At 26.7% G+C, this 18583-nt stretch overlaps 1 protein-coding gene across 1 annotated transcript in view; it reads right to left on the bottom strand.

The window, feature by feature from the left end:
• The window catches only part of LOC145249678 (dexamethasone-induced Ras-related protein 1-like), a 1077461-nt gene that overhangs the window by 944904 nt on the left and 113974 nt on the right, over positions 1-18583 (bottom strand). The gene's annotated exons all lie outside the window — the stretch shown is intronic.

Below are 18583 nucleotides of genomic sequence, written 5' to 3'. Positions count from 1 at the left end.
TGTACTAAATTTATAAGTTATCTAATTACATTATTCCTACTATATAAAAAAGTTATCCTATTACAAAGTTCATTATTAATTAATAAGTCATCCGATTACATTATTCCTACTACATTAATAAGTTATCCTATTACAGTATTCCAACACATTATTAAGTTGTCCTATAACATTATTAATACAACATTAGTAAGTTATCCTATTACATTATTCCTACAAAGTTAAGAAGTAATCCTATTACATTATTCCTACTAAATAAATATTATTATATAATAATATAATGCCTAATACATTAAAATATTTTCATATTGCATTATTCCTACAACATTAACAACGTATTCTATTACATTACCCCTACTTAATAATTAAGTAATCCTATTACATTATTCCTGCAACATGAATAAGTTAACTTATGCCAGTACATGACTAAGTTTTTACTACTACATGACTAAGTTATTCTATATTATTGTTCCCACTACATTTATAAGTTATCCTATTACATAATTCCTACTACATTTTTTTATAATCCTATTTCATAATTCCTCCTTAATAAAAAGTTATCTCATTAAATTACACCTACAACATTAATAAGTTATATTTATTACATTTTTCCTGCTAGTTTAATAAGTTATCTAATTGCATTATTCCTACTACATTAAACAGTTATCCTGTTCCATTTTCCCTACTACATTAGCAAGTTATCCTATTACATTATTCCTAACAAATTAATAAGATATCCTATTACATTATTCCTACTAAATTAATCAGTTACACTATTACATCATTCCTACAACATTAATAAGTATTCTATAACCTTATCTCTATTACATTTATGAGTTATCCTATTACATTATACCTACTACATTACTAAGTAACCCTGTTATATTACCCCTATTACATTAATAAGTTATCCTATTATATACTACTAGATTAATAAGTTATCTTATTATATTATTCCTACAATATTAAGAAGTTATACTATTACATTATTCCTACTACATTTATAAGTTGTCATATTACATTATTCCTACTAAATTAATAAGTTATCCAATTACATTATTCCTACAACAATTAAAAGTTATTCTATAACATTATTCGTAATACATTAATAAGTTATCCTATTACATTATATCTACTATATTAATAAAATATCCTACTAAATTAATCAGTTATCCTATGTGCTTATTCCTACTTAATTAATAAGTAATCCTATTACAAATATATATATAAATAAGTACGCCTAGAAAATTATTACTCCTAAATAAAAAATAATCCTATTACATTATTCCTACTTCATTAATAAGTTATCCCATTACATTATGTCTACAAAATTAATAAGTTATCCTATGACATTATTCCTACAAAATTCATAAGTGTTCTGATTACATTTCTCCGACAACATTAATAAGTTATCCTTTCACATTACTCCTACTACATTAAAAATGTAATCCAATTTAAATATTCCTACTACATTGATAAGTTATTCTATTACATTGTTCTTAGTAAAGTTACCTTACTACATTATTCCTACAACATTAATAATATATCCTATTACATAAATAAGTTATCCTATTACACTAGTACTTATATATTAATAAGTTATCCTATTTCTTTATATGTACTACACTAATAATAAATCCTATTGCATTATTCCTACTATATCAATAAGTTATCCTGCTACATTATATTTACTACATTAGTAAATTATCCTATAAAATTATTCCTACGACATTAATAAGTTATCCTGTTATATTATACTTACTGCATTAATAAGGTATCCTATAACATTATTCCAACTACAAAAAAGTTATATTATCACATTATTCGTACTACATAAATAAGTTGTCTACTAGTACATTATGTCTACTACATTAAAAACTTATCTAATTACACTATCTCTCGTAAATTAATAAGGTGCCCTTGTATATGATTCCTACTACATTAATAAGTTATTCTAATACATTATTCTTTCTACATTAATATGTAATCCTACTACATTATTCCTACTACATTAAGACGTTACCTATGACATTATTTTTACTTGATTTTTCATAATCATATGACATAATTCCTACTAAATAAATGAGTTATACTATTACATTACTCCTACAACATTAATAAGTTATCCTATTGCATTATTCCTACTATATTAAGACGTTATCAAATTACATTTTTCCAACTACATACATAAGTTATCCTATTACATTATTCCTAATATATTAATAAGTTATTCTATTACATTATTATAGCTGCATTAAACAGTTATCCTATTAAATTGTTCCTCCTGCATTTCTAATACTCCTATTACATTATTACTATCTAACTTAAGTTATCCAATTACATTATTACTCCAACATTTATCAGTTAGCCTATTACAATCTTCCTACTATATTAATAATTTATCCTACTAAATTAACAATTATGCTATTACATTATTCCGACTACATAAATAAGTTATCCTATTACATTATTCTTTCTATATTAATAAGTATATAATATTACATAAACCCTACAAAATTAATAAGTTATCCTATTACCTTATTCCACCACCATTAACAAGTTATCTTGTTACATAATTCCCACAGCATTAATAATTTATCCTATTACATGTTTCCTACTACATTAACACGTTATACTATTATAATTTTTACTACATTAATAAGTTATCATATTACATTATTCCTAGCCTATAAATAATTTATCCAATTATATTATTCACCGACATTAATAAGTTATCTATTACCTAATTCATACAACATTAATAAGTTATCCTTTTACATTGTTCCTGCTACATTAATAAGTTATCCTATTAAATTCTTTCCACTATATTTATAATTATCAAATTACATTATTGCTAATTCATTTATAAGTTATCCTTTTACATTATTCCTACGACATGAATTAGTTATCCTATTATGTTTTTCCCACGACATTAATAAGTTTCATATTACACGATTCCTACAATATTTATAAGCTAGCCAATGCATTATTTCCACAAAATTTATAGGTTATCCTATTATATTATTCCTACTTAATTAATAATCATCCTATTATATAATTCCTACTTAATTATTAACTAATCCTATAACATTATTCCGACTATATTTATAAATTATGTTATTACATTATTCTTTCTACATTTATCAGTTTCCCAATTATATGTTTCCGCCAACATAAACAAGTAATCTTATAACATTATTCCTACAACATTAATAAGTCTTCCTATTGCATTATTCCTACTCCATGTATAAGTTACCCTATTATTTTATTCCTACTATATTAATAAGTTTTCTTATTACATTATTCCTAGTAAATTAATAAGTTATGCTATCAAATTATTCATACAACATAAACAAGTAATTTTATTACATTATTTCTACTACATACTTAAGTAAGGCTATAACTTTTTTCTACAACATTAATAAGTAATCCTGTTACATTATTCCTACTACATTAATAGGTTATCAAATTGCATTATTCCTACAACATTAATAAGTTATCCTATTACATTATTCCTACAACATAAATAAGTTAACCTATTATATTATTTCTACTAAATATATGAGTTATCCTTATACTTTATTCCTACTACATAAATACGTTATCCTATTACATTAGTCTTACTACACGAATAAGTTATCCTGTTAAATTATTCCTATAACATAATTAATAATCCTATTAATTTTTCCTACGACATTACTAAGTTATCTTATTTCATTATTCCTACAACATTATATAGTTTGCCTATTACATTATTCCTACAACATAAATAAGATATCCTATTACATTATACCTACTACATTAAGGGGCTGTCCTATTACATTATTCCTACTACATAAATAAGTTATTCTATAATATTATTCCTACGACATTACTACATTATCCTATTATATGATTCCTACTTAATTTATAAGTAATCTTATTACATTATTCCTTCAACATTAGTAAGCTATCCTATTACATTATTCCTACAAAATTAATAAGTTCTATTACATTATTCAAACGTATTTATTAGTAAGCCTATTACATTATTCCCACTACATTAAAAGTTATCCTATTACATTATTTCTACTACATTAGAAGGTTTTCTTATTACATTATTCCTATAACATACATAAGTAATCCTTCTACAGGATTCCTGCTAAATTATTTAGTTATCTTATTACATTAATCTTACTACATTAATAAGTTATCATATTAAATAATTCGTATATAATTTATAAGTTATCATATTACAATATTCCTACTAAATTAATAAGTTATCTTATTCAATTATTCCTACTATATGAGGAAGTTATCCTACTAAATTATTCCACTAACATTAATACACTTATCTTATTACATTATCCTACAACATAATAAGCTATACTATTTTATTATTCCTACTTCCCTCATAAGTTATCCCATTACATAATTCTTACTACATTATTAATTATCAAATTACATTATTCATACTGAATTATCCTATTAAAGTACTCCTACTACATTAATAAGTAATCCTATTACATTAGTCATACAGCATTAGTAAGTATTCCTATTACATTATTCCTACAACATTAATAATGTGTCCTATTACATTATTCCTACGGCATTAACAATATATCCTATTACATTTATCCTCCAAAATAAATAATTTCATGATTCCTACAACATTAATAAGTTTTCCTAGTAAATTTTGCCATCAATATTAACAAGTTATCCTATTACATTATTCCTTCTTCATGAAAAAGTTATCCTATTGCATTATTCCTACTAAATTAATAAATTAATATATTACATTATTCCAACCACATTAATAAGTTATCCTATTCAATTATTCCTACTACAATTATAAGTTATCCTATTATATTATTCCTACTGCATTGATAATAATCCTGTTACCTTATTCCTACTAAATAAATTAGTTATCTTATTACATTATTCCTTCAACGTTAATAAGTAATCCTATTCCCTTATTCCCAGCGCATTAATAAGTTACCCTATTACATAATTCCTACTACATAAATAAATTATCCTATTACGTTATTCTTATAACATTATGTAGTTATCCTATTACATCATTCCTACGACATTAATACGTCATCCTATTACATGTCCTACTACATTAATAAGTCATCTTATTGCATTATTACTTCAACATTTATAAGTTACCATATACAATTATTCACATAACATAAATAAGTTATTTTACATAATAATTCAGGCTAAATAAATACGTAATAGTATTACATTATTCCTACTACATTAATAAATTATCCTACTACATTATTCCTACTACATTAATCAGGTGGCCTCTTACATTAATCTTACTGATTTATAAGTTATCCGATTACATTATTCCTACTACATAAAGAATACATCCTATTCCTTTTTTTCCTAATACAATTATTATAATCCTATTATAATATCCCTTGTAAATAAATAATTATCCTATTACATAACTCCTACATCATTAATAAGTTAGCCCATTGCATTATTACTACTACATTAATAAGTTATCCTATTGCGTTATTCCTACTACATTTATAAGTTATCCTTTTACATTATTTTACGACAAACATATTACAATATTCCAACTACATAGAAAAGTTATCATGTTACATTATTCCTACAACATTAATAAGTTATCATAATACATTATGCCAAATAAATTATTAAGTTATCCTATTACATTATTCCTACTACTAATAATTCATCCTATTACATTGTACTTATTAAATTAATAAGTCTTCCTATTATATTAATAATACTACATTATTAATAAGTCGTCCTATTATATAATTCTTACTGATTTATGATTTATCCTATTAGATTATGCCTACTACATAAAGAAGATACCTATTACATTTGTCCTACTACATTTATAATAATCCTATTATATTATCTGTACTAAATAAATTATTTATCTTTTTATATTTCTCCTACAACATTAATTAGTTAGCCCATTGCATTATTTCTACTACATTTATAAGTTACCATATTACATTTTTCCTATTAATAAATTATCCTATTTCATTATTTGTACTAGATTATCATATTCCATTATTCCACCAATATAAATAAGTTATGCTAATACATCATTCCTACTACATTAATTAGTCATCCTATTACATTATTCCTAATACATTAATAATTTGTCATATACCATAAATACTTTAACATTTATAAGTTATACTATTAGATTATTTATACTTCATAGGTAATTATATTACATTATTCTTACAACATTAATAAGTTATCGTATTACATTATTCCTACTACATTGATAAGTTATCCGATTACATTTGTATTCGTACTTAATAAAGTTATCCTATTACATTATTCCTACTGCATTAATAAGTTGTCCTATTACATTATTTTAATACATTAATAAATTATCCTATTACATTATTCCTTCTACATTATTAATTATCCTATTACATTATTGCTAGTATATTAATATGTTATCCTATTACATCATTCCTTCTACATTAATAAGTTATCCTATTACATTATTTCTAATACATTAATAAGTTATTTCATTACATTATTCCTACTACATTAAGAAGTTAACCTATTACATTATTCGTAGTACATTAACAATAATCCTATTACCTTATTCTACTAAACAGATAAGTTATTCTCATACCTTACTCCAACAACATTAATAAGTAAGCCTATGACAGTATTCCTACTACATCATTTAGTTATCCTATTACATTATTCCTACTGAATAAATCAGTTATCATCTGGCAATGTTCCTTCTTAATTACTAAGATATTGTATTACATTATTCCTACACCAGTAATAAGTTATTTTATTACATTATTCCTACTGCATTTAATAATTATCTTGTAACATTATTTCTACTACATTTATAATTATTCCTATTGCATTATTCCTACTTAATTTATACGTCATCCTATTACATTATTCCTACTACGTTAATAAGTTATCCTATTACATTATTCCTACAAATTTTTAAAAGTTATCGAATTACATTATTACTACTACATTAATAAGTTATCCATATCACATTATTCCTACTAAATAAATACATTACCTACGATTACGTTCCTACTATATTAATAAGTAATCTTATTACATAGCCCGACTACATTAACAATTTATCCTATTACATTATTCCTTCTACATTAATAAGTGATCCTATTCAATTATTCTAACTACATTAAAAAGCTATCCTATGTCATTTTCTTACTCAGTTAACACGTTATCCTATTACATTATTCCCACTACATTAACAAGTAATCCTATTCTATTATTCTTACAAATTATGCTATTGCATTATGTTATTGCATTATTCCTACTACATTAACAAGATATCCTATTACATTTTTTCTTATACATTTATAATAATTCTATCACAGTATTCCTACTGAATGAACAAGTTATCTTATTACATTACTCTTACAACATTAATAAGTTAGCCTATTGCATTATTCCTATTACATTTATAAGTTATCCTGTTTAATTATTCGTGCTATATTAATAAGTCATCCTGTTACATTATTCTTACGACAAACAATTTTCATATTACGGTATTCCAACAACATTATTAAGTAATCTTATTACATTAGTGCTAACAAATGTATAACTTATCCTAATGCATTATTCGTTATACATTAATAGGTTATCCTATTACAGTATTCCTACTAAACATATAAGTTATCTTATTACATTATTCCCACTTCATTTATAAGTAATCTATTTAGATTATTTCTAGTACATTAATAAGTTATCCTATTACATAATTTACAACATTAATAATTTACACTATTACATTATTATTACTAAATAAATAAGTTATCCTCTTACATTATTCCTACTACATCAAAAGTTATCCAATTACATTATTCCTACATCCATTTACATGATTACTACTACATTAAATGTTATCCTATTACATTATTCCTATTATTCCTGCTTAAAAAACAGTTATTCTATTACATTATTCCTCCTATATTAATAAATTATCCTATTACATTATTCCTACAACATTAATATGTTATTCGATTACATTATTCTTACTACATTAATAAGTAAAACTATTACATTATTCCTACTACATTTATAATAATATTATTACATTATACCTACTAAATAAATAAGTTATCATATTACATTACTCCTACAACATTAATAAGTAAGTCTATTGCATAATTTCTGCCACATTAATAAACAAGCATATTACATTTTTCCTACTACATTAATAAGATCTTGTATTACATTATTCCTACGTCAATCATAAGTTATCATATTACATTATTCCTACTACATTAATACGTTATCATATTACATTATTTCTACATTAAACATTTATACTATTACATTAGTCCTACTACATGAATAAGTTATCTTATTACATTATTCCTACTACATTAATAAGGTATCCTATTACATTATTCCTACAACGTTAATAAGTTATCATATTATATTATTCCTACTACATTAAAGGTTATCCTATTACATTATTCCTACTACATTAATTATCTTATTACATTATTCTTACAACAATTATAAGTTATCAATTTACATTATTCCTACTAAATAAATGAGTTATCCTATTACATTATTCCCACTACATTAGTAAGTTATCCTATTACAGTATTAATACTACATTAATAAGTTATCCTATCACATTATACTTACTACATTAATAAATTATCTTATTACATTATCTCGTACAACATTAATAAGTTATCCTATTACATTATTCATACTACATTAAGAAATTATCTTATTACGTTATTCCTACTAAATTAATAAGTTATCCTATTACATTATTCCTTCAACATTAATAAATCATCCCATTATATCATTTCTATTATATTTTTCCTACAACATTAATAAATTATCCTCTTACAATGTTACTACTACATTAATAAATAATCCTATTACTTTATTTCTACAACATTTGTAAGTTATCCTATAAGATTATTCCTCCATAATTTTTAAGTTATTTTACATTATATATTATACTAGCATGGGTGTCCGGCGTTGCCCGAGTATTTGGAAGTGTATGTTGAGCAAAAAATAAAAAGCAGTCATTTTTTTTTTAATTTGACCCCTATTATGACCCCTTAAAATTTATAGTTTCGGGCTCAAATCACTTTATTAAGTTAGATCCAGGTTCAAGGAACCTATATTTAAAATTTCAAGTGTCTAGACCCAAAATTGTCGGAGGAGTTTTGCAGAGTTCTTAAAGATCAAATCGTTGAAATTTGACCCCTTAACAGCCAAATTTCTGGCTGACACCCGTCACATCGATTTTCCCTAATCTCAGTACCCGGTATTTCAAATTTCGAGTCTATAGACTAAAAATTGACAGAGTTATTGCGTAGGGAAATGTACACAGACAGACAGACACGTTCACTTTTATAGATATATAGATAGATTACATTTTGCCTACTACATTAATAAGTTATCCTGTTAGAGTATTCCTACTACATTAATAAGTTATCTTATCAGATTATTTTTACAACATTAGTAAATTAACCTGTTGTATTATTCCTACTAAATTTATAAGTTATCATATTTCATTGTTCGTACTACATTATCCTGTTACATTATCCCTAGTACATTAATACGTTGTTCTATTACATTATTTATACTACATAAATAAGTTATCCTACTACATTATGACTACTACATTAATAAATTATCATATTACATTAATCCTACTACATTAATAAGGTATCCTATTATCTTATTTCTATAATATTAATAAGGTGTCTTCTTCTATTATTCCTACTACATTAATAAGTTATCCTATTACATTGTTCCTACTGCATTAATACGTTATCTTATATTATTCCTACTGAATTGATAAGTTATCCTATAACATTATTCCTACAACACTAATAAGGTATCCTATTACATTATGTATACTACATTAATAAGGTATCCTATTACATTATTCCTACTACATTAATAAGTTATCTATTACATTTTTCCTACTACATTTATAAGTTATCCTATTACCTTATTCGTACTACATTTAATACGTCATCCTATTACATTGTTCTTACTACATTAATAAGTTATCTTCTGAAATGGAGCTTGTTATCTCTACCTTCTACCACAAATACCTTTCAAAGTTTTATTTCCAGATTCTCTGAAAACGTTCTCTGCGATAACAGTTTTCAAAATTTTGTTGAGAGAACAGACATGCAAAATTATCAATCTCATCGTTGTTGAAATCTTATTAATCTATCTGGAAATTTTCACTGCTTCGTAAATGATATACTTAATCGACGGTATGAGTGTAGAGAGGTACGTTCTATTGCGGAGATCCTACCGGTAATTTCTGGCCGCATACGCCTTATGCTGAATAAACCAATTTATGCTAAGGAAAAACACGCTTGACATGGTTTGGCAGGAATGCATTCTCAGGAAAATTATATGTACGCCATTTCTCTGCAAATAATCAGACATTTTTAGCAAAATTAAAATCTAGAATCGATTTTTAAACCTTTAATGTTTATAATTCTCATAAACATTTCCCTGATACAAGATAAGAGTGGTATATTTACTATGACAACCCACCCTTTTGTCTACATGTACGACATGAACGTACACACATCCGAGATAATTGCCGAATTTTTAGGAAATAAACTCCAGTCCTTAGTAAAATGGGCAAAACGATGGATAGTAAGATTTGATTATATTTAGAAATATGCGTTTTTTATTAAAAATCAGGCAAAAACTTGTCAACAATATTGCATACGAATAACAATAGACTGCCATGGCCAATAATATATTGAGAGGTCAATATTATTGAAAAAATTATAACATATGCTACAAATCGTTCACGGCCAATGAATAAAATGTCTAAATTGTCGGAACGAACGCCTGAAAAGTTCGTATCCCCAGAAAGAGAAACTCCTAATAAACTGGGATGAGAAAAAAAGACAAAACCTAGTTTTATACAATTTCTATTAATTTGGAATATATTTCAAAAAATTATATATATACGAATATAATTATAAGGTTATAATAAGTATAGTGTACAATTTTTGCTTAGGCTTATAGACAAACATTTCCCACAAAAAACATAGACTACATTTAAATTTTTAAATATACATTTTAATTTCCTAATTTTAATTTGAATTTTGGAGTTTAAATTTTAATATGAATTTTAATTTCAATCGTAATTATAATTTTAATTCGTCCAATCTTATGGATTAGTTTTTTAGAAAAAATATCGATGAGTGTCATTAAATTGTATATAAAGGAAGGTTTCTTTACACCTGACGCATATTAGATTATATGATTTGAAGGAGAATATAAGTATGTGTAATATAATACAGATAGAAGAGGTATAAAATTAAGTATAAAAAATAACTGTTCCACTTAAGTTTGAAAATATCCTATTTTAAAGTTTTTTGTGAAGTCGATGAGGCCTTAACTTTTTGTCTTCCTAAGACTTGTTTACAAGCAATTTAAGATGAAAATAGTTCCGTTTAAGATCGGAACAATTTAAATTTGATGAAGTAATACACCAGATTGTTTCATAGATGACACGATGAATAGTTCACATATATTATACCTATTAGTAACAGAACCATTGAAGTATATACCAGTGCTTTCTTTTTCTCTTTCTTTTCCTTTTCTTTTATATTTCTTTAGCATCCAAAATATTAAACGGGCAATTTTTAAAATTTAATCATTTGAAATTTAAATTGAAAATAAAGGAGATTTGCACGAGATCTCGTAAAGTATGTGTATGTTTCCACATCCATGTATATCGGTTGCAGAGATCTTTATATAGGGGAAAACAATTTATTATGAGGTTTGAAACCGACGGTAGCGATGACTTATCTCATCTCAACTTTTCTAAACTAAAAATATAAATATTACACTCTTATTTTTATTTTTTTATAGAGCACTCTGTCGAAATTCTTTTCTGTCTGTGTGAGGAACGGTCTCTAGTCAGTCTATTTATGGTCTACAGATACGAAAATAAATATATAAGAGATTTGAATGTATAGAACAAATTTGATTTGGTTCATAACCGGTAAAAATAGACAGTCACAAATATGACTGCTTCACATACGGATATTTCACGTGATGTTATAAGGAGGTATGAAGCATATATATGGATTAAATAGGCAAGAAATAAGTAAAGGCAAACATATCTGTAAAATGATATGAATTTTTAACGATGGCACGAAAACGATTAGAAAAGAATATTTACATACATTTTGCATCTACAAATATCTATGCTCCTACAACTTTTTTGTGAAATAATATTCATATAAAAAATCCTTATCTACAAAGAAAATACAACTTTGTTATATATGGGTCGTTGAATTGCATTAATCTGCAAAGGATCTACCTAATTTGCATATTCTTGAAAACAGTTATTTTAATTAATTTTTTTCAGTTTTCTTATGGTATTATCATCTTTAGTCAACTATTATGTTTAATTATACCTATGCAGATATTCTACATGATTTATACTTGCGTAATATTTGCGCAGAAAGTTTATAGTAAACATAAAGCTCTTTATATATATATATATATATATATATATATATATATATATATATATATATATATCTATATATATATATATGTGTGTAATATGAAATATTGTCAATACCTGTCTCCCTCCCCCTTATTATCTCCTACCCCCTTTTCCTTTCTTGTTTATTTTTGTTTCGTATTTTTTCTAAAACACTTCTTCTTAATACTAACAAGCATTTCTGTAAGGTCTGACGAGGCTGTTGGATCGTAAACATAGTCCAACATCCAAAACATAGGTAACCAATCAGATAAAACGGTAATAAAAAAATAAAACACATATTTGCTCTGCAATAGTATTGAGGACTTTCTTCAGGTTTTTACTTATTACCAGTTTTACCATATATATATATATATATATATATATATATATATATATATATATATATATATATTATTCAAAAATTGACATAATAATTATATGAATTTTTCTGCAGTATGAAAAAAGTGCTGTCAAGAATTGAACATTTTAACATGCTGAAAGAAATAAACGGTATGCTGGACAACATCTTGGAATATAGACTTTTTCCACACACAGAGGCTATATATATATATATATATATATATATATATATATATATATATATATATATATATATAGAGAGAGAGAGAGAGAGAGAGAGAGAGAGAGAGAGAGAGAGAGAACTACTACTTTTTCACAATTAATAATGTATCACAAGTTTAAGAGGATGTTAGAATGGTCTTAGATTTATCGAAGCGGAAATTAATCTAATGTTTTTAGTTCACAAAGCTTGCGTTGACAATCTTGTGAATGGAACAGAAAAGATGGCGGCAAATGAACAACAATGGAAAACGGTTTTACATGTGTGGGTAAACAGAGAATAATGCCTTTTCGTTCACAATGTTTGATGTGAAGGGCAATTAATAATGAAAAGATTTCCCGTTGTGTTCGTAAACGTTAGGACCTCACCATGACATGGGCATTGTATTATTGCGAATTACAAATGGATGATCTCGATTCTTCTCAAGTTACTGGGCTGAATACAAATATCATCGATGTCTTCGATTTGTTCACCTAGTGCTTTCCGACGCTATGATGCAATGGAGGTTGTTTTGAATGATAACCAGCACTTGATAAATATCTTATTTACAAGTTATATTGTGTAGGATCGTTCGACTCTTTGTCCGATATCCAATGAAAATAACAACTCAATAACCATCCCAGGCGGGGATTTAATTCCAGAGCGACCGTCGCATCCTCGGTGAAATACCTATAGTTTTCGTTTGTTTTCATGTAATACATTTTCATTTGTTTTCATGTAATACGTGTTCATTTGTTTTCATGTAATACATGTTCATTTGTTTTCATGTAATACATGTTCATTTGTTTTCATGTAATACATGTTCATTTGTTTTCATGTAATACGTGTTCATTTGTTTTCATGTAATACATGTTCATTTGTTTTCATGTAATACATGTTCATTTGTTTTCATGTAATACATGTTCATTTGTTTTCATGTAATACATGTTCATTTGTTTTCATGTAATACATGTTCATTTGTTTTCATGTAATACATGTTCATTTGTTTTCATGTAATACATTTTCATTTGTTTTCATGTAATACATGTTCATTTGTTTTCATGTAATACATGTTCATTTGTTTTCATGTAATACATGTTCATTTGTTTTCATGTAATACATGTTCATTTGTTTTCATGTAATACATTTTCATTTGTTTTCATGTAATACATGTTCATTTGTTTTCATGTAATACATGTTCATTTGTTTTCATGTAATACATGTTCATTTGTTTTCATGTAATACATTTTCATTTGTTTTCATGTAATACATGTTCATTTGTTTTCATGTAATACATGTTCATTTGTTTTCATGTAATACATGTTCATTTGTTTTCATGTAATACATGTTCATTTGTTTTCATGTAATACATTTTCATTTGTTTTCATGTAATACATGTTCATTTGTTTTCATGTAATACATGTTCATTTGTTTTCATGTAATACATGTTCATTTGTTTTCATGTAATACATGTTCATTTGTTTTCATGTAATACATGTTCATTTGTTTTCATGTAATACATGTTCATTTGTTTTCATGTAATACGTGTTCATTTGTTTTCATGTAATACGTGTTCATTTGTTTTCATGTAATACATGTTCATTTGTTTTCATGTAATACATGTTCATTTGTTTTCATGTAATACATGTTCATTTGTTTTCATGTAATACATGTTCATTTGTTTTCATGTAATACATGTTTTAAACTGCTGTCCGTTGTTCTTTTCTTCTTTGTGGCTACTTGCGAGCCATAACAGTTTGTTAGTTGCTTCTTTTATTTTCATTAAGTCTAACTCTGAAAACCACGCTCTTTTCAGAATGTCCCTTCACTGATTTGCAATTATTTGTTAACTTGGATCATCGTCAATAAACATGTCCTATACATTCTCCATGCTTCATTTCAGGAGGCTCTTTCTCTTTATATAGTAATATAGCTTAATTATTCCATTGGATTAGTGTGCGGCAATACGCTGATGAAAAAGAACTGCACTTTTTTAAATTTTTGTGAAAGTTCTTCTAGATTTGAAATTTTTTCATTGCGTAGCTGTTGGTCGATCTAATGCCATACGTTTTCAATAGGACTGAGGTTTGGAGATTCTGCAAGCTAATCCAAACACGGAATATCATGCTCTTCAAGAACCTCTTGACATTGTCAGCTGTGTAAATGGGAGCATTATCCTGCATGTAGATTTGACCAAAGTAGTGTAGAAAAATGCTCAGTCAACATATTAATGTACTTGTTCGAATTAATTCGATCTTATAAGCGAACTATGGGCTCTGGACCATTGGAACTAATAACCCCAACGCCAAAATGGAACCTCCACCACATTGCAGCGTTGAAATTGTGCACCTAGGATGAAATTTTTCGTCCTTTCTTCGACAGACGTACTATCTACCATCACTGCCTATCCTATTGAACTTGCCTTCGTCACTAAAAATAACTTTCGACCAATGTGAAGAGTAATTATCTATATTGCATCTGACGAAGTCCAGACGGCGCTTTCTGTTCTTTACAGAAATCATTGGTTTGCATGTTGCAATACAGCCTCACAAATTAAATTAATTTAATCTGTTCTTGTCTGCAGAAAGAGAGCACTTTTAACACAATTACGCTGTTGTTTGGTTTGGGGAGTTGTTTCAAATCTGTTTCTGAGGCTGCGGATCTTGATAGCATTGTCTTCCCTGTAAGAAGTAACTGTAGAACAACAAGATTTAGAAAACTTCCGGTGTTTTGGTGGTTTTGCGAGTCATTCGTAGAGTTTTCTCATCACATTTCAATTTGCGCCCAACTTACTGATTGGATAAACCAAAAAGGTGGAGATTAATGAAAAGAGAAAGTCGCTGCATATGAACTAAATGTTACCTGGAACAATGACAATTACAATTAGAAATGTTTTATTTCTTAAAAGGTGGATATTTTAAGCTGGTTTTAAGCTTATTTGTTGCTGCGGAGTTTCTTTTTGCCTTCTCGATTAAAAGTTATTTTTTTTAAATTGACATGAACTCTAGAATACTTCAATTAAAAGTCAAATATAAATAAGTAAAATAAAAGGTGAATCAAATGAGGTATTAGTTGTTAAAATAGTTATATTAAGCTTCAGTTTTCGGCTTTCGAAAAAGTAACAAATGCAGACTTTTTGCGCAACTGTACACACATATATCTATAATATAAAGCTGAACGTCTGTGTGTGTGCGTGTGTGTACGTGTGCGTGTGTGTGTGTCTGGTCACGAATAGGTTCCTATATGGTTGACTATTAAAAAAAAACTGATTACATATAATGGTAGAAGATGTATGGAGGATCTGGAATGGGTCAGTTTGATCTGGCAGAACAGTGGTTCATAAAAATTGTGGGGTCTGCGTTCGCATCTGGCCCCCGAAGTATGGAAATAAAAAAATTAAAAAAAAACGTTTACAAGAGTGTTTGATATAGATGTACATAAGAATACTTTGATAAGTATGTTTCAACTTAAATAGGGATGGTATAATAAAAGTCTGGGGTGTGCGTTCGCGCCTGTACTCCATGAAAATATGGCACAAACTTTAACAAAGACTTTTCATATTTATTTGCGTAAGTATACTTTGATAATTATGTTTCAGTTTGAAGAAATATGGTATAATAAAATTATGGGGTGTTCGTTCGTGCCTGACCTCCATAGAATGTAAATATGTCACAAAGTTTAACAAGGTTTTTAAAAGGACTGAGGGTCCACAATAACAACTTTATTTCCGTTAGCTCTTATTTATTTTTTTTAGTTCAATCATATTGTGTCGAATAAATTACCCTCATAAATTCACGTTCTTATTAAAGTGGAAGCCAAAAAAAAAAAGGTCGGAACTTATATGCATAGACAATTCTTTACACAAATTTAGCATAACTCTGTTTTTTCCTTCTCCACTTGCACGTGACACTCTTTCAAAAATAGATAAATAGATAAATTATAAAAAATAAGAACGTTACTTGTTATCGTGTCAAAAGAAGGAGAAAATCCTGCTCACGTGATTACGTGTCTTTTTAAAAACATTTAAATAACCTTTTGATTTTTATTTATATATCTGTTCAAGCTTTTTTGTCAGTGTACTAGAAGTAATTCAGTTGATTACAACCCTTTCTGCGTGTTCTTTACATTACAATAGTACAACCCTGAATCCGACGGCGCAATACTACACCGTTCGATACTGTAAAACTGAAACGAAGCTGATCTGCTTAAAAAGGGCGCCATTTTCTTCTTATTCATATTTATATCGATTCTTTGTTTTAAAAAACTAAAGTAATTGCGTGTTTACTTTTTTAATATCCCATGTTGTTGTTTCGGATTATTTTACTAAAGTAAGTAAAGCTTCATTATTTTTCAAAACTGTTTTTGTTTGTTTGTTTTTCAATATTTCATCGATATTATTTAGTAAGAGTGTTTAGCAGAAAAGTCAACAAACGACTACCCGAAAAAATAAATATACAAGAAATAAATGTTACTATAGTCAATAAAAGTTCAGTTCATGTTTTTGTTTGTTTTGAAATAGTTTTTAATTCCCTTTTACTTGAAATAATTTCAGCGAACCGAAATTAAAACGAAATTTGGGCGATAACTACTTAAATGAATTTCTATATAAACTACACATGCCATAATCGAATATTCCTCAAGCACAAAATAACAGTAAACATTAAAATATGTTTGTAAATATTCCTTACGTTGACGGAACTATCTAAAATTGTTAACACAGAATACTCAGGTGTCCCTCCTTCAAATTGAAAACGGGGCTCTCCATTTCAAGTCGCTGCCATTTTGATTTTTTTAACCGGTTCGTGAATTAAAAAACATTTTTTTCTTATTACAAACTACTTAAAAATACAAACAAATGAACTTTTCTACCATAAAAGCAACTTTTATTGACTATGGTAACATTTATTTCTTATTTATATTATTATATATATAACATTTTCTCTTTGTAAGGAAACATCATTTTGTTGGTCACTCTTGGCTACGAATGGAAACAAAGTTGATATAAAAAATATATTTTCGCGAAAATGATCTTTACTTTCATCATATTTTGCTTGGGGTAAAATTTTTGAGTATCAAAACCTATCTCTTTACAACCCCCTCCTTTTCATAACCTATCATACTTTCATCAATCACAGTCCGTTTCCTGTAGGCTGTTTTTGAACCCAGTCAACGACGGGTACTTCTGCTAGTATATATATATATATATATATATATATATATATATATATATATATATATATATATATATATATATATATATATATATATAACATTGTCTGTGTGAATTCCTTTCTCATAGATTCCGAAACAGCGGAGTCAATCTTTTGTAAATTTCACACAAAGGTAATTTATATTTCTGGCAGTGTTCTTTTTTTTACATAGTCATCACCACTTATCAAGCCCAAGATGCCACTCAAGGATAATGGTTAAAGAGTGTACAGTGGAAATTAGACAATATAGTAACCGTTAGTAATGGAGATTCGGTAAATTTGTTAACTTATATGGAACGGCTCATCAAA

The sequence above is a fragment of the Euprymna scolopes genome, chromosome 28 (genome assembly GCF_053919585.1).
Source record: "Euprymna scolopes isolate OS-2025 chromosome 28, ASM5391958v1, whole genome shotgun sequence".
Lineage (NCBI taxonomy): Eukaryota > Metazoa > Mollusca > Cephalopoda > Sepiida > Sepiolidae > Euprymna > Euprymna scolopes.
The sequence above is the reverse complement of the archived record's forward strand: the minus strand, read 5'-3'. Positions and strand labels throughout refer to the sequence as shown.